The following is a 19328-nucleotide window of genomic DNA, read 5'->3' on the forward strand; positions in this document are numbered from 1 at the left end:
AAACAGGTTAATAGATTGGAGAAAAGCTGATTTTGAGGGGCTAGAATAGAAATTGGGAAAATAAAATGGACAACAATGTTGGCAAATAATGATGTAGAACAACAATGGTAAATATTTAAAACTGTTCAACAGAGTGCAGGAAAAATATATTCCACTAAATGGAAAGAACAAACTAAACACTAGTGATGCTCCATGGATGAATAAAGACATAAAGGAACAATTGAAGATTAGCAAAGAGGTATAGATTAAGTACGTAGACAGCAGAGCAGTTCATGATAAGAGAGAATTACAAAGAGATTCGAGAGAAGTCAAAAAAATTCAGAAGGCAAAGAGGAACTATGAAATTAAATTATCAAGGATTATAAAACAAAATAGTGAAATATTTCACAAGACATCATGGGAATAAGACCATTAAGGGATAGGCAGGATAATACCACAGGTAACAATAGAGATATGGCAGAAATATTACCTAATTATTTAGCTTTGGTATTTACCAGGGAGATAGAACAGGTAGACATGACATTGAAAGAGATTAGTAATGAGATAAGTGCATTTAAAATAAAAAAAGGGGATGTATTGAATAAACTAATCAAACTCAAAGAAGATAAAGCCTCTGGTTGGATGGATTGCATTCATCCATTTTAAAAGAATCTAGGGAAGAGATAGCAGAAGCATTACTACATATATTTAACAATTCGTTAGAAAAACATGTGGTGCCAGAGGACTGGCAGATAGCTAACAATTTCTATATTTAAGAAGGGAGACAGAACATGCCCAGGGAATTATAGACCAGTCAGCTTAACATTGGTGGTAGGAAAAATAATGGAATCCTTACTACAGGAGAAGTAGAAGAACATCTAGAAAGGAAAAATATAATAATGAATAGTTTTCATGGATTTCAAAAGGGAAAATCTTGCTTGACTAACCTTATTGAATTTTTTGAGGAGGTAACAGAGAGAGTAGACAATGGTAATGCAGTAGATGTAATTTATCTGGATTTTCAAAAGGCCTTTGTTAAGGTGCCCTTTAATAGACTAAAGAAGGTGGTCAGAGAATGTGGAGTCAGGGGACAATTGGCAGAATGGATTGCTAGCTGCCTTCAAGATAGAAAGCAGAGAGTGGACATAAAGGGCAGTTATTCAGAGTGGCAGTAGGTGGGAAGTGGTGCTTCACAAGTATCAGTGCTGGGACCACTGCTGTTCACAATTTACATTAATGATTTGGACTTTGGAATCAAAAACACAATTTCTAAATTTATGGATGACACCAAATTGTGGGGGGTGGGGAATAGTCAATACTGAGGAGGACTACAACAAATTACAGGAGGCCATGAATAAACTTGCAGAATGGGCAAGATAAATGTGAGGTAATACATTTTGTAGGAAGAGGAGGGAGGTCATTTATTACTTGGTAGGTGCAAGTCTAGGTGGGTAGAGGAACAAACGGATCTCAGAGTACAAATACACTAATCACTAAAAGTTGCTACACAGGTTAGCAAGGCCATAAAATAGCAAACAAAGCACTAGACTTTATTTCTGGAGGGATAGAATTGAAAAGTAGGGAAGTTATGCTAAACCTATATTGAACTTTGGTTAGACCACACTTAAGAGTACTGCGTGCAGTTCTGGCTGTCATATTATTAAAAGGATATAGAAGCATTGGAGAGGGTGCTGATAAAATACCAGAAATGCCTGGGTATAGATATCAGGAAAGGTTGAACAGGCTGGGTCTCTTTTCTCTTGAAAAAAAAGGCTGAGGGGTGACCTCAGATAGATTTTTGTTAAGCAAAGATATCAAGGGAAATAGGCCAAAGGCAGGTATATGGAGTTAGGCCGTGGATCAGCCATGATCTCAATGAATGGTGGGACAGGCTCGAGGGGCTGCATGGCCTACTCCTGTTCCTATCTTCCTATATGCTCCTTCCTAATAGAAGTCTTTAAAATTCTCAAAGTATTTGATGCAGAGAGAATGTTTCCACTTATGCAGAAGAGCATAACTACAGGCCATCAATATAAGATAGTTACCAAGCAATCCAATAGTGAATTCAGAAGAAATTTCTTTATCCACAGGGAGTGGTGAAGCAAATAGTATAGATGCATTTAAGGGGGAGCTAAACAAGCATATGAGGGAGAAGGAAATAGAGGGTTACAATGATAGAGTTAGATGAGGAAAGATGGGAGGAGGCTCAAGTGGAGTATAAACGCCAGCATGGACTGGTTGGGCCCTATATCCTTTCTAATCCTATGTAGAGAGTGGTTGATAATTGAATCAAAGCATGTAGAATTAATTCAGTCCACATCTTAAATTCATACAACAGTCCTTATTTCTGTATTACCATTTTAAATTCCTATGTCCATATTTGTAATGGAAATGGCCTATATAAACTTGTCATGCTATAGCTACACCCTGCTGCTATGGTGATGGTACTGGCATGGCAGCTCAATTACAGCATAACAGGGTTACATAGTCGGTTTCCATTATAAATGTGGACATAGGATCTTGCAATGGAAAAGGTTGACAAAAAGAGTATGGATGTAAGGTTTTTGAATATATTACTAGTGAATCTCCTGTGGAGTTGAATCTAGTTAGTTGGAGAATATTGCTGTCTTTGTGTTGCTGATACTTTCTCTATTTGTCTTGCTCTTATACTTCTCTTCAGCTTCTCTTCGCTTTTCGCTCTACCTCTTTCTATTTTCCTTTTGGGTAGGATTTAGTGGATGGTATGGCATGATGTAGTGGAGAAAGGAGCCACTAAGGGCTGAAGCCTGCATTTGCCATGGGAATTACAGGAAAAGTGTGGCCCTTAGCAACCCCCTTCCTATTGACTTCAACAATCAAACATGCTTCCCCCAAGTCCCTTCACTTTGTGATAGGCTGGCCTATCGAAACACAATTAGCTGACCACTAGCAGCAAGAACAAGAATGTAATGACCTATCAGTAGTAAGATCCCACCCACATTCCCATTCTCCACCACATATAAACCCACTGTTTTCACCCGTTCCAGTTATTTCTCCAGACAACGGGCAGAGTATCCTGCCCGAAATGTCGAGGCCTGCCAGTTCTTCTAAGAACTCCTTTTTCAAGGAAACAACTGCTCTTTTCAGAGCAAATGTGTGTAAAAACTGTAAAATTGTTTTATTCTACATTGGCCCTCTCACCATGGAAACCATCAAACAACTTTTAATTTGCTTATTGCTTAGTCTCTGTGAGAAGCAACTTTCCATTAGCATATTAAATAACTATTGACCAGGTACCTCTATTTTTAAAAATGCTTGAGAACACATATTGCTTTTAAGAACTCAGTATTAAAACAACAGGACTGAATTTCCATAGGGGTTCTCCTACTTATCTGCTGTTCTTCCAAGATTTTCATGACCGTTACAGTGAATGAGAGAGAGAACCGCGGTAGAAAATCAGCCCTTTACTTTTCTCCCCAACACCTTTCAATGGAAAAATGGTCAAAATATCCTGCAATTTGTTATGTACATATGAAAATATTTATTGCAATGCTGCATAGTTAAATCTTGTGACATTAAGCCAACATTACATTACTTATCAGTATAAATCCTGTGTTTGTAAAGGGTTGTGACTCTACACAGCTTCAACAGCTTCAGTTAAAATGGCTTGCAATTGGTTCAATTCGAAATCATCTATAAAGGATGAATATAAAAATAATGTCAAGATTCCTTAGGGGCTTTTATGATTCAAAGTGTGAGGTCACATGCATCATAGAGTGAAATCACATAAACTACTCAAGTGTCTGTGCTACTGAAATACATGTACTATATGGTGACATATACACATTATATAGTGAAATACAGATATTATTTACTGAGTATGTACTTATTACAGCAGGAAAGAAAGAAAAGATGGAAGACTTCCATTTATATGGCACCCATCACAATTCCAAAGCACTTTACAGCTAATGAAGCACTTTTGAAGTGCAGTCACTGTTGTAATATAGGAAATGTGGCAACCAATTTGCACACAGCAAGCTCCCACAAACAGCAATGTGATAGTGACCAGATTTTTTTTTTTTGTGATGTTGATTGAGGGATAAATAATGGTCTGGGCACTGGGGATAACTCCCCTGTGAAATAGTGCTATGGGATCTTTTACATCCACCTGACAGCAGACAGTCTTGGTTTAGTATTTCATCTGAAAGATGAAAGACAGCAGGAGGTTATATATTCAAAATGTGGTGAGAAATATTATCATGATATTAATGCTGAAAGTAAGAGAAAAGAATTATCTAAATCCCAACATCCCAAAGCATTTATACTCAATTTCAAATAATCAGTTCTCCTTATTGGGAATCACAGAGAATTTGGGATAAAACCACAAAGGAAGAGACCTATATCATAGTTGCCAAGGTGACTCAGTAAGCTAAATGATTATTATAAGTAATCTGAGTTCCGAGTACAGTACTGAAAGTTCAGCTCCGGATAGTTTGCTTATTTTATCAAAAGCAGTTTTGCAAGAATTACGATTTGATTTCCATTCACAGATTGAAATTCTATTTTGCAGGTAATCAAAAGTAAATGATGGAAACGTATGCATGTTACTCTATCCTGTGCTATACAATGTAAAACACGTCTTCTAATGGCAGCTGTCCTTTCTACACCAATCTTTTCTGAGCTAAAAATAATATCTGAATAATCACTGGTTGACTGTATGGTGCATAATACTGAATCATAGGTGAAAAGTGCCTCCACAACATTGGACACGTATTGCCTTGGAGATTGTTACCATATAAATAAATAAGGACACAGATGATTGATTCTGCATATCTATTTTGGTAACAGGAGAGAAAAAAACAGTATGCACATGAGATACATTATTAGAGGTTTGGGGTGGAATTATTGACAAATTAAATAAAATCTCAATGGGTAATTAAAATTTCATTCTTATCAGAAAATTGCTGAATATGGTGAAATTTTCACTGTGAATATATATTAGGACATCACGATAACATATTTCATTTTCAGTGCAAATGCAATCTCTCTAGTTAGAGTGTGCAAATTTTCAATATACTGGTCCGTCTTCTATGATGTTGTACAAGAGGTGTCAAGGCTTAGCGTCGTATTCAGGTGAAGTGGAGTAAGAGGACAGGGAATAATTGGATCAGAGCACACAGATGTAATTCAGTCCCCATTTTAAAGTCATGGGACCCAAAATTCGGATCTATAGAGTCTGTTTTTTGGGCGCTACAACCATCATTAGAGGCCCAAAATTGTGCCTGCAGTATGTGCGGACATCTGGTGTGAGTCATTTAAGGTGCCATAATGGTGAGTGTTAGCATGTATGCAGTAAATATCCACTGGTGGTATGCAGAGCAGGCAGGTCATGACGTTAATCAGTATGTAATAAAAACAGAAAGTGCTGGAAAAACACTTTGTTTTTATTTTAGATTTCCAGCATCCGCAGTATTTTACTTTTATAATCAATATGTAACGTTGATTTGACGTCAGTGCTGCCATTTTAGAGCTGAGAGCTCCAACTAATGCCCTCTCTTAACCTCACACAGCTGAACATGTGCTCAGCAGCAGGAAGGACACCTCACCAGTGCAATTTAAAGGGATCATCAACCACTTTCAGGTTCGTTGCTGATTGATTTCTACTGGCTGTTGCTAGGATTGTACAATTGTTTGGTGCTTTCTCGAGTTCGTCAGAGTTGCTAAAGTCTACAGGGAGTGGTGTGGCAGGTACTGTAGGACTTTGTCCTGGCTTCAAGGTTCCTGCATAAATCAGTTGCTCCCTGACATGGGTGGTGTAATAGGTATTCCCCTTGGAATACAGCATGACTGGGAGAATGAGCAGAAGGCATGCAGAGCAGGGCAAGCTGCTAAAAAAGGGAAGAGAAGAAGGGGGAGAAGGGCTCTCAGTAGGAAGCCATATCTACTAAGGATGTTAAGGGAGCAATTCTCCTACTTGAACCTCAGTGAGGAACAGTGTGTGAGACATCTGCTCTTCAGTAAGGATATTCTCACTGAAATCTGCCACTTCAGGCAGCTACACCTGCAACCTCAGAGCAGGGCCAGGGCCACATTGTCATGGTCGCCTTCACAGCCATTGGCAATGAACTTTTATGTGTTGAGCTCCTTCCAGGTTGGAGTTTGAGATATTTGCACCACCTCGCCGTTTGCTGTCCACTGTTGCGTGAGGGAGTCACTAAGTCTCTTTAGAAAGCTGACTACATTTCATTCTCTCTTGCCAGAGACCAGCAAGAAGAACAAGTACACGGCTTCATGAGGATTGCAGGCTTCCCCATAGTGCAGAACGTCATTGACGGCATGCACATCGCATTGCACGTGCTGCATGTCAACTCTGAGATGTACCAGAACCGAAAGGACTTCCACTCCTTCAACGTCCAGCTGGTGTGTGACCATATACAGAGAATCATGCAGCTCAATGATGCCTTCATTCTGCACAAGTCCAGTGTGCCATCTGCATTTGAGCCATCACAGCAAACCAAAGGATGGCTACTGAGCGACAAAGGCTATCCACTGATGACATGCCTCATGACTCCGGTGTGCAACCCGCACACACACATGCACAGCATATGTACAATGAAAGCCATGTGATAGAACAGACCATTGGCATGCTGCATGGATTTCTCTGGAGGAACTCTGCAGTACTCAGCAGAGTGGGTCCCAAGATTTGTGATGGCCTGCTGTATGTTGCACAGAGGTGTAGGGTGGCTTTAAGTATTACAAGCTAACTTTAACTCGGGCTAGCCTCTCACGATTTTGGGCCCCCTCATGAGACGTACAGCCGCTGAACATTGTAGCTAGCACCGGCTGCACACTACAATCATGGTAATGAACAGGCAGCACAAAGTTAGCATGCTGCTTGCATTCCAATGAACGGTGTGGGGGTAATTGCGCATTGCGAGCCCCACACCCATTTTCAGGGCTGTCCAATTTAGACCCTCTACCTGCTGTACCTATTTTTATTTAATACTTTGACTTGATACTGTTATTTATACTACGTATGGCAATTAAGAAGCAGTAAACTACAGTTGGTTGGAACATAGACCCCCCAAAAACTGGCATGTGGATCCCGGTATGCAATTAATCCATGCCAGTTAATTGCTTTGCAAGCTGCAAGTTAAATTTATGCTTCCCGCTGTTTTAAATAATTGCTGCAGGCAGCCAACACTCCCACGCTGTTCATTGGCATGCATCAACATGGGGTCCAATATTGCAAGTTGCTAGAGATACTTAAATCAGCCTGCACCTCTCAAAGGGGAGGTGCATTATGACTGGAGGAAGTGGTGGGAACTTTTTGAAAAATGTATCTGGGCAGTGATACTATGAGAAATGGCTGAACAATTGGTAGAGTGAGCCCCAAGATTTTCTGACAATGAACAGGAGGTCTTGGTACAAGATGTGGAGAGAAGGAAAGTCATCGTATATACACAGGACAGCAGGACCCCTCCAGATAGATGCTCAGGAGGCAGTAGGAAGAAGTTGTGGTGGAGCTCACTGCCAGGAGTGCTGCTCCAAGGACGGGGATGCAGTGCAAGAAGTTGTTTAACAATGTGACACAAGTTGTCAAGGTAAGTGGGTTCATCTTCAAATGGCATAGCCTACCTACTGCACCACTAGACACATCCACTGCTCAATTCTCTACACTTCTATCATCCACCTACCAAAGATCTCTATCAATCAGTACACAGCCCCTCAATTCATATGCTTCAGCTCACCATCAAACACTTAGTACTGTTGCAAGCCTTGGACCCACAACTCACAGCTTGTACAAACTGACATCTATTCTACCATGACAGCTACATCACCCAAATATATTGCAGAACACTGATTGACACACTTACTTCTTTCTTGCAGGTGAAGGTAACACATAGCAGCAGGCAGCCAGAAAGAACTGGAGGAGGATAAGCGCATCTGCGTGTTTTAACCCCCATGAGGAGACAGTGCTGAATGTCACTCATGAGATTCTTTGTGTTAAATTAAGCAACACAATGAGGTACAAGGATTCCAGTTCCTTGAAGATCTCTAGATGGTTTATTAACAGCTAAACTAGTACATACAATACAGAGCAAACTATATACAGAACCTCTGTCCAGAGTGTTACAGTGCAGAGTGACTATAGCTTCTAGTCACATGACTCATTAGCATACTGACTTCTTAAAGGGACATCACTCTTAAAGCAATCATACAACTGTCACTGAGGCTGTCGCCACAGGTGGGGCTGGAGGGATCGAAGATGGGAGTATTTGCATACCTAATCCTCCTTCTTTCTTCCAATTTCTCCCTCATCCTACAATATCTTTTAACTCACAAATTGTGGGGAGTGTAAGCACACAGTACTTGCTTTCTCCTCTCCCCCAACTACAATCCATCCCTTGTCCTTTTTTTCATTTCAGATACCCATGAACTGGAACTTTCCCAATCAGAAGAGGAAAAGGAAAATGATGGTGAAGATGAAGATACACTGTCACTCGATCTTACATTCACAGTCAACACTCAGAGACTGAAACTGTGTGTACTTTAGAGGTGAGGCTAAAGGAGGTATTCGCACATGGTGAGACACCAGCGCAAGTGCACAAGAGGCAGGGGTGTGAGGAAAGAATAGCGCAGGTGCCAATTCACTGGAGGGCAAGGCTGGACGCTAATTCTGCTGCAGAGGAGTCAGATGAACATTTCGATAGGCCAGGTACAGAAGAAGGCTGGTAAGTGTACATAGCCACATTTTTTTAAAGTGAGACAGGAGTAAATATTGGTATGCAGAGAGATTTGGGTGTCCTTGTACATGAATCACAAAGTTAACATGCCGCAATTAGGAAGGCAAATAGTATGTTATTCGACAACCCCCTTGCAATAAAGGCTGAGTGAGGAAGTTGTGCAGCAATTATATAGGGCTTTGGTGAGACTAAACCTGGAGTAGTGTGTGTATAATTTTGGTCTCTTCATCTAAAGTTCACTAGATCCTGGGATGCGAGGGTTGTTCTATGAGGAGCGATTGAGTAAAATAGGCCTATATGCTTTGAAGTTTAGAAGAATCTTATTGAAACATATAAAATTCTTAGAGGGCTTGACAGGGTAGAAGCTGAGAGGCTGTTACCTCTGGTTGGAGAGTCAGAACTAGGGATCATAACCTCAGGATAAGGGGTCAACCATTTAGGATTGAAATGAGGAGAAATTTCTTCACTCAGAAGATTGTGATTCTTTGGAATTCTCTTCCCAGAGAGCTGTGGATGGTCAGTCATGGAGTATATTCAAAACTGAGATCGAATAGATTTTTGGACACTAAGGGAATCAAGGGATATGGAGATAATGCAGGAAAGTGGAGTTGAATTAGAAGATCAACCATGATCTTATTGAATGGCGGAGCAGGCTCGAGGGGCGGTATGATCTACTTCTGCTTCTATTTCTTGTGTTCTTGTGTTGTGCTAAGTTCACTGGAAAGCCTGCACAAAATGTCAAGGAGCATGGAGGAATCCAGTACCAGCTTGGCACAGGGTATTGCGCAGAGCTTGGAGCCCATCCTCTCCAACATGGAAAGGGTGTTCAAGTCCATCAGCACACTGTGGAATCCACCATGATGCAGAATCTGATAGTTAATGTCACAGCTTCATTGCATCCCAAACAGCTTGCAATGGTCTGAGTGCTTTAGTGGAAGCTCAGACTGCTCCATTGCAAGCTCAGCCTACTGCCATCATGGTCCTGGATAGCACTGTTCAAAGGGGCTTCCAGGCTGTCACATCAGTCTGTTCTCCAACAGATTAGGAGGATTGCTGTGGCGCGTCCATGGAGTACAAACTTGTTGCCCTTTCTGACAGCATTCCTGCTCCCACCCCTGCCAGTGCCCTTGCTGTTGCATGTCACCCAGCCAGGCCAAGATGGTACAAACTGAAACAGGGCCTTTTAGGACTAGTGCTGTTCAAGGTCACCCTTCTCAATTGAAGGTCAAGAGCCTTTCACCACCCATGCTGCAGCTACTGGGAAAGCATCTCTTGGAGAACTAGAATGATTGTTTGGCATCCTTCCATCTACGAAAAACGATGGACTCGCAGCAAACAATGCATTTAGGTGGGGTGTTTTTCCTTGGTGCACCTTTGCTGATGGCTGTGAGGCCAATCCTTGAGAGGCAGGTTTAGCCACAAGTGCTGTACAATAAGCTGCCAAGTGACACTGAGTTGTTATTTTCAGTATTGGCGCCTGTTGCCAAGTTGCTGTAGCCACTAGTCATCATGGTAGTGCACACGAGTCCACAGGATGTGTCACCATGTCCCTCTTTCACCAGCTAGTGACTCTGAGGTGCGATAGTCGATATTTAGGGCCTTCATGGCATGCTTGCAAGTATCCTTGAAGCAGAACTTTGGCGCCCCACTGGTCATCTGGCCCAGGCTACCTCACCAAACTGTAGGTTCTTGGGTATGTGGCCGTCTTTCATCCTGCGGACGTGTCCAATACACTGAATTAGTGCCAACACAGTTAGGAGCTCTGCCTTTGAAAGGACTGCCATATTTGTGATGCTGTCCTGCCAGGATATACCCATAATGCAGCGCAGACAGCAAAGATGGAAATTATTGAGCTTCTTTTCCAGGTAGCTGTAAGTTGCCCATGTTTCACAGCCAAACAGCAAGCTGCTGAGAACACAGGCCTTATAAATCATCAGCTTGGTCCTAAAGTCTCATCCATTCCTTTCTTGAGCACTAGAACAGTGCATACAGAAAACAGTCACCAAGGGAATGCACAAGCATGACTAGTTTTTTTTCTGATGATAGGTCACTGACCTGAAATGTTGCCTCTGTTTCTCTCTCTACAGATGCTGCCAGACCTGCTGAGTATTTCCAGCATTTTTTGTTTTTATTTTAGTTTTTTTAATGTATTTTGTAATGATCAAATTTATAATTTTTGTTATATTGGTTCTTGGTGTGTGAGCTAGGCCAATATTTGTTACCCATCCCTAATTGCCCTTGAGAAGGTGGTGGTGATCCACCTTTTGAACCACTGCAGTGCACAGTGCTTCTATCTGTAGCGGTTTGATATAACTGAGTGGCTTGCTACTCCCTTTCAAAGGGCAGTTAAAAGTCAACCACATTTTTGTGGATCTGGAGTCAGAGTAAGCCAGACCAGGAAAGGATGGCAGATTTCCTCCCCTGAACAACATTAGTGAACCAGATGGGTTTTTACAACAATCCAGTAGTCTCATGATTATTAATGAGACTAGCATTTTATTCCAGATTAATTAATTAATTGCTGCCACAGTGAGATTTAAACTCATGTCTCTGGAGCATTAGTCCGGACCTCTGAATTACTAGTCCAGCAACATCACCACCATGCTACAGTCCCCCAATTGCATTGAAATGTACATTTTCTGTTTTTTTTATTTTTGTGTTGTCGGAAAGAAGACAATGTGATGGTCAGTGATAGAGGAAAGGTAAGGAGCATGGGATTGTTGGTAAATGGAGAGGTGTGGTTAAGACTACTGGTATCACTTATGAATTATTTGATCACATAGAGCCCAGACCAAAAGGAGCTGTCTTTGTTGTGGCCTTCCTTCCTCTGCCTGTTCCTTCACTTCCAATTGCAATTCCTCCTCTGCCACTTCCTCCTCCTCCTCGTTCTTCTGCTCCTTGTTTGATAGGTGGTGGCAAGGATTGTTCCCTCACAATGGTGAGGTTGTGCAGCATGCAGCAGACTGTTACAAATTTTGAAACCCACTCAGTTGAGTACTGCAGGGATCCTCCAAAATGGACCAGACAACAGAAGCATTACTTGATGATGCCAATGGTGCCTTTCATAGTAGGCCTGACGTGCATATGTGCATGGTGATCAGACTGGAGTCATGAGCCATATCATGAGCGGATAACCCTGGTCATCCAATAGCTAGCCTCTGACTTGTTGTGGTGGATCAAACATAGGTGGCTCAGAGGACTGCTGCAGAATGAACAAATTGTGACTGCTGCTAGGATAACGAGCATTCACCTGCATAATGTCCTGCCTGTGATCATACACCCATTGCACAATGAAGAACTGAATTCCCTCAACGTGCAGTTGGTGCATCTCGCACACAAACCCCTTTATGAAGGTGGCATCCTGCACAATTTACCTTGGAAATGTGCTTGCATCTTGAAACCCATTTTCGAGTGATAGGTACCCATGTAGCACCTAACAATGGGCACTGCACAGCCCAATATAGCCCCCAGAGTTTCTCTGCAGTGAAGGCTTAAAAATTGGGAGATGTAAAACGGAGGCACTGCAGTGCCACCTCTGGTGGGAGGATATAATTTTAGAGCAACAAAATACATGAGCAATTCCATTATAAATTTGGATATAGTCATTTATAATGGAGAAATGTTGACACAAAGTATGACAACAGGAAGTAAGGAATTGTTGACAAGATTTAAGATTTTAAGTATATTATAGACGTGTCTCATTATTAAATACATACATGGGTTCAGTTGGCCACTAATAGCAAAATTATAAACATGCTCTTTCAACATGCTTTTAAGATTTGAGTACAAATCGTACACTAACAGAATTTTCTTACATCGCATTTCAGTGTATGATGTATGCTATTATTATGACCGACCGTTCTGTGACAAAGCCCCCAATCAAAATATATGATTCTGTTTGTGGTGGGAGAAACGCACTGTCAATTCAGATCCGTTCCTCTACAGATTGCCGAACAGACCACTTTAAACTTTCCAAATTAAAGAAAACTACAGCTGAATTGAACCATCTATTAACCCCCGAATGAGGCGAACCAAACCAGGTATCTTTAGATCAACAGATTAACTGTTTATTAGAGAAAACTATATTCTTAAACACTGCTAAGATATAAACAACATTTTTTAAAAAGTAACAAAGCATTTGCAGATTTACGCTCCTGCCAAAGTAGAATCTTCCAATGTGGACAGTCCAAGGCTGCTTGAAGTCTTCACAGCTGTCCGATGGAAAAAAAGGTTCTTCAACAGTAGGACAGTCAGTAATCTAGTTCAGCAGTTGAAGTCATGCTCTTTTTTCCAGCTATGAATTCAGCAATTACAGTTTGATAGTTAAAGTAATTGGTTATTTTCTTTTAAGAAATTAATCTGGCTTGACTTTTCAGAATTCTGAGAGTACAATAAATAGGGTTTAAACAGACAGAGGGACAGCTCTCCTATTTCCTTCAGTATATGCTGGCAGACAGTCTGTGTGTCTGTGTCTGTCAAAAGCCAGTTTTTCAGCTAGTTTCAAAATTAAATGGCAATATTGTATAACCTGTCCTTGGTCTCCGAACAGCTGTATCCGGGGCAACCAAGATGCACTTTTCTTGGTAACTTCTGAGGCTGGCTTGATCTCCCTCTCTATATCCAACGGCAACCAGAATGCACCTTCTCTAACTCCTGAGGCTTGCTTATTCTTAAAGCAGGACTGATCCTTTTCTGAATTAAAGACACACTACAGATATCCCCCCAATAAAACTACAGGATCATAACAGCTAAATAATTAACTACAGGGATCTCCCAGTGAGTCCCAATGAAAGACACATCAACAATCTCAAACGATATATAGTTTGTAGATGTCATGAGTGAGATTCTTTTCAAGTTGGTCACTATATTTAAACCAGATGTTTGTTAATAACAAATAAACTCATTAATTTCCACTAACTAACACTGGGGAAGAACATAACTTGAGGTTGTTTCGCATCATGGTCTGTCCTGGCCAGTAGTTATCCCTCAATCAACATCACAAAAACAGATTATCTGGTTATTATCACATTGCTGTTTGTGGAGGCTTACATTGCGCAAATTGGCTGCTGCATTTCCTACATTACAAAAATACATCAGTGCTTCGGGATGTCTGGAGGTCGTGAAAAGTGAGAGTTTTTTTACCATTACTCTTATTTCTAGCTTTGATATAGTCTGCTGAAACTGATTCATTTTGATACATGTGTGGTATTAATTTAATTGTTCTACATGTTTGGGACACATTTTCAACAAATGCCAGTTTCTTCCTAAGAGAAGCTAATTGTATACTGCCATGGAAACATCCTTCAGACATTTGCTATCTTCCAAATCTGTTGGACTCTCTCACAATTGGCTTGTTTTTGTGCCTTTCAACACATTCTGATGAATTTGGTGCAAATCATAGAATCATAGAAATAGAAAGTTTAAGGCACAGAAAGAGGCCACTTGGCCCATCGTGTCTGTGCTGGCTGAAAAACAATCCACCTATTCTAATCCCACCTTCCAGCATTTGGTCCGTAGCCCTGCAGTTTACGGCACTTGAGGTGCATATCCAGACTCCTTTTGAATGAGTTGAGGGTCTCTGCTTCAACTAACCTTTCAGGCAGTGACTTCCAGACTATCACCACCCTCTGGGTGAAAAAGTTTTTCCTCATCTCCCCTCTAATTTTTCTACCAATCACTTTAAATCATTGCCCCCTCATCACTGACCTTTCTGCTAAGGTAAATAGACCAGTCACTTTCACTCTATCTTGGCCCCTCAAAATTTTGTACATTTCAAACAGATCTCCCCTCAGCCTTCTCTGTTCCAAGGAGAACAAACCCAGCCTATCCAATCTTTCCTCATAGCTGCATGTTTCCAGTCCTGGCAACATCCTTATAAATCTCCTCTGTACCCTCTCTAGTGCAATTACATCCTTTCTGTGATGAGGTGACCAATACTGCACACAGTACGCAAGTTGGGGCCTAATCAATGAGTTATAAAGTTCCAGCATAACCTCCCTGCTCTTGTGTCCTATACCTCGGTTAATAAAGGAAAGGATTCCATATGCCTTCTTAACCACCTTATCGACCTGTCTTGCTACCTTCAGGGATCTGTGGACATTCACTCCAAGGTCCCTCACTTCATCTACACTTCTCAGTATTTTCCCATTAATTGTGTATTCCTTTGCCGTGTTTGACCTCCCCAAATGCATCACCGCACACTTCTCCCAGTTTGAATTCCATTTGCCACTTTTCTGCCCATCTGACCAGATCATCAATATCTTCCTGCAGCCTACAGCTATCCTCCTCGCTATCCACCACATGGCCAATCGTTGTGTCGTCCACAAACTTCTTGATCATGCCCCCTACATTTACGTCCAAATTGTTAATATGCACCACAAAAAGCAGGGGACCCAGTACTGAGCACTGCGGAACGTCACTGGAAACAGCCCTCCAGTAGTTAAAACAGCTGTCAACAATTATTTTTCTAACCAGTCTGCCATGTGGGACCTTGTGAAAAGCCTTGCTAAAATCCATGTAGACCACATCAACTGTACTACCCTCATCTATCTTCCTTGTTACTTCTTCAAAAAATTTGATCAAGTTGGTCAAACAAGATCTTCCCTTAACAAATCAGCATATATTTTTAAAAAACAGACATGTGACTATCAATGAGTGATCAGACAAATAGCAACAAATCAGCAACTTTAAATTCAGAATCTAGCCCAATTCTTGAAGTTGAAAACAAAATTAAACAGTCCAACTGACCAAGCTATTACAAAGCAAAAGACAAGAAGTTGTACTCGGGCGTTAATGCTGTGCTTTTATGCAACAAGTGGTTAGGATTTGGAATGCACTGCCTGATAGGGTGGTGAATACAAATTCAATAATAGCCTTCAAATTGGATAAATACTTGAAGAAAAAATTTCAGGGATATATGGCAAGAGCAGGGGAGTGGGACTATCTGAATTGCTCTTCTAAAGATCTGACACAGACTTGATGGGCTGAATGGCCTCCTTCTGTGCTGTCCTAGTCTATGATTTTATAACTCAGTGACAGGGATGACTGAATTATGAAGATTATCTTTGGGGATGACAGACCATGAGGAATATTCCCTTGCTGGTTCTATTTTATAAGCATTATGTTCCAGTTTCAATTAATTTGAGAATACAAGCCCTGAGAACAGGCAGAGAAATGATTCCAAACTTAGAGACAATGTAGCTATGAAAAAGGCAGTAACTCAAGTGTTTTAATATGTATAATAAAGGTTAGTGGTCTATCATGCCACATATCATGACAAAACTTGCTATTTTTACAATTTACTGTGATGACCATGATTTTGCTCAGTGACACTGGGAATTAAAAATTCATGCTATGTCTGCACAAAATTTGGAGGGTAAGAACAGTGAGCTAGTGTGCTGTTGCAACACAAAAATTTTAAATGGATTGTCAATCAGTTGATTTATTGACACGAATCCTGTTGGATGGGTTATTTTGCAATTTGTGAACAGCAATGATATGAATTACAAGCTCTACTATTTTTGGTGACATCGGTTAAGGGATAAAGGTTGGTCAGGACACCGATGAAACGCTTCAAAAAAGTCATAGTATTTTTAATGTCTACCTGAACAAATAGAAAGGGTCTTGGTTTAACATCTCATCCAAATAACAACAAAACTATATTTCCTCAAAACTACAGAAAAGCATCAGTTTAGATTATGTACACAAGCCCTGTAATTTTGTATGTAAGGCCCAGGAAGCATAATCTTTTCCTTTTTACACAGAACTGCCCAGTGACTTTTACAAAATATCTTGTGACAAATGACTCACCTTATGTGAGGTTGTGATGACCAAGGAACACTTATTTAGGTATTACTACTTTTGTTGTTCTTAACGTGAAGTTGCATTTATCACTGATAACCGATTCCAAGGCTTTAAGCAAGATGGTGAAATTTGAATTCAATTAGTAAATATGGAATTTTTTTAAAAACTAGTTTATTGGTGACCATAAAACCATTGTCAATTGTTGTAAAAACCCATCTGGTTCAATAAAGTTCTTTAGGGAAGGGAACCCAAGATCCTTACCTGGTCTGGCCTACATGTGACTCCAGACCCACAGCAATGTGGTTGACTCTTAACTGCCCTCTGAAATGGCCTAGCAAGTCACTCAGTTCAAGGACAATTAGGGATAGACAATAAATGCTGGCCTAGCCAGCAATGCCTACATCCCATGAAAAAAAAAGCATGAATAATCAAGCAATTGATCACCAACTGAACTATTAAAGGAAGGACTCTCTAAAGTAATGCTAATAATTTTGCAGTACTTTTTCACCTATTTAAATGTGTAATTAAGGAACATTTAAATTAGGATTTAATAACTCATCTTTCTAACAACTACTTATATTTATATAATGCCTTTAATGTACTAAAACTTCCCAAAGAAAGCAAGGTGGAGAGATTTATGGAGGGCATTTCAGAGCTTGGGGCCTAGGCAACTGAAGGCTACCAAAGGCGGAATTATTAAAATTAGGGATGCACAAGAGGCCAGAATTAGAGGAGCGCAAACATCTTGGAGGAAAATATTTCTTCACAAAGTTGTCATATATACTCTCGTACTCATAAAAGTCATGTAATTTGTGAAGCTACTGGAATTCATAATATTGATTATAATGTAATTGTAGAAGAGCTGTAGGAATTGTAAATAATTTCTAACACTTACAAACTAGCAAAAATGGTGGATAGTATTTTGTCACAGGATGTTGGGTTTTCTCTCACTGCTCCCAATCCTTCATTAATGTTATTGTTCAATTATTACAACAGTATCCAGGATTAATTGCCTCTGACTGGATTTTCTATTCATTCCAGTGTCAAAAGGCTCAGTTCAACTTCTCCCATAGCAACAATACTGATTTTTAGTTCCTACCATTTAGAGAATGACTGCTGCAAACCCATATTGTTCTGCGGCACAGAGTTCCAGTGTGCTTTGATCACTATGCCATTCTTCTCTATCCTATTTAAAATATGCTCCCCACCATTTTAGTCTCAATCTACCTTGTACGCTGCACATTATACTATTACCTGAGCAAGTTGGCATTCAAGTAACATGTCCCAAGTGTTTTTCACTGCTGAACTAAATCTGGTAATGGGGATGTGGTGTAGAGCATTCTGGAATATCTCACCCTCCAATATTTCCCTCCCTACCAGTGCAGCAGCTCTGTGTGATCCATGACAAACAGCCACCTCAGGAATTGGGAATACAAACAAATGACCATCAATGTGTGGCACTGTGCTCTGGTATACCAGTATATCAATATATTGTGCCACCTGTTACCACCTTCTTTTGGGCCTCCTTATCTCGAGAGACAATGGATACGCGCCTGGAGGTGGTCAGTGGTTTGTGAAGCAGCGCCTGGAGTGGCTATAAAGGCCAATTCTGGAGTGACAGGCTCTTCCACAGGTGCTGCAGAGAAATTTGTTTGTTGGGGCTGTTGCACAGTTGGCTCTCCCCTTGCGCCTCTGTCTTTTTTTTTTTTCCTGCCAACTACTAAGTCTCTTCGACTCGCCACAATTTAGCCCTGTCTTTATGGCTGCCCGCCAGCTCTGGCGAATGCTGGCAACTGACTCCCACGACTTGTGATCAATGTCACACGATTTCATGTCGCGTTTGCAGACGTCTTTATAACGGAGACATGGACGGCCGGTGGGTCTGATACCAGTGGCGAGCTCGCTGTACAATGTGTCTTTGGGGATCCTGCCATCTGAATTAAACTATCAGGCAACAGACATACAACAAACTACATTTACTTTTTAAATTCTAGCAACTCATAAATCATTCTCAATCCCAGAATAAGCACTTGTAAGATTTTGATGTTACAGCTGTTTGTTATAGCAGAATAAATTCTCTACTTAATTTGAACTAGCTCGATCACAGACAGTCAGCAGCTAAGAGCCTCCTCATAATAGATTATGCTAACCCTTATCAGATCACTTCTCTGGGATAACTTACAAATCTGCATTAACATGTTCATCAGAAGATTACAGTAAAAAATTATTTTAATTTAATACTATTTTACATTTTCCACTAATTATACGTTTTGTGTACCATCAAGTGCTATTCGTTTTTCCTTACTATCAGTATTTATTTAGCAATTGTCACTTCACAACACAGGTATTCACCAACAAAATGAACACAAAAAGAAAGAGCTTGCATTTATATAACACCTTTCATGGCCTCAGGACTGTCCCAAAGCACTTCACAGCCAATGAAGTACTATTGAGTGTAGCCATTGTTATAATGTAGGACACCACAGCTTCTATCTGCTTGACCTTTCCTCCCTTTCTTTCTCTTGCTTTATAGTGTTCCACATTCTTTCCCCACATGCATACTGTTACCTGAATTTGACATTAATTGTATTTTACTGACTTGTGAGTTAAAAGTTTACAGTTATATCATTGCTACTACACAACAGATATTACAACAGAGGATTTGAAACATACAGCTTAATGGTTACCAATGGGACATAAATTACAGCAAAAGAAATGGAAAAATTAATAACAAATATATTTAGATACGCAATTCATTGTCCATTACTGACCACAGCTACTAAAGAACAGAGCAAATTAACTAAAAGGTCATTGTGACAA

At 40.5% G+C, this 19328-nt stretch overlaps 1 protein-coding gene across 4 annotated transcripts in view; it reads right to left on the reverse strand.

Moving 5' to 3' along the window:
- LOC137351660 (calponin homology domain-containing protein DDB_G0272472-like) overlaps positions 1 to 19328 on the reverse strand; it is a 54361-nt gene that overhangs the window by 25819 nt on the left and 9214 nt on the right. The gene's annotated exons all lie outside the window — the stretch shown is intronic.

The sequence above is a fragment of the Heterodontus francisci genome, chromosome 36 (genome assembly GCF_036365525.1).
Source record: "Heterodontus francisci isolate sHetFra1 chromosome 36, sHetFra1.hap1, whole genome shotgun sequence".
NCBI classification, from domain to species: domain Eukaryota; kingdom Metazoa; phylum Chordata; class Chondrichthyes; order Heterodontiformes; family Heterodontidae; genus Heterodontus; species Heterodontus francisci.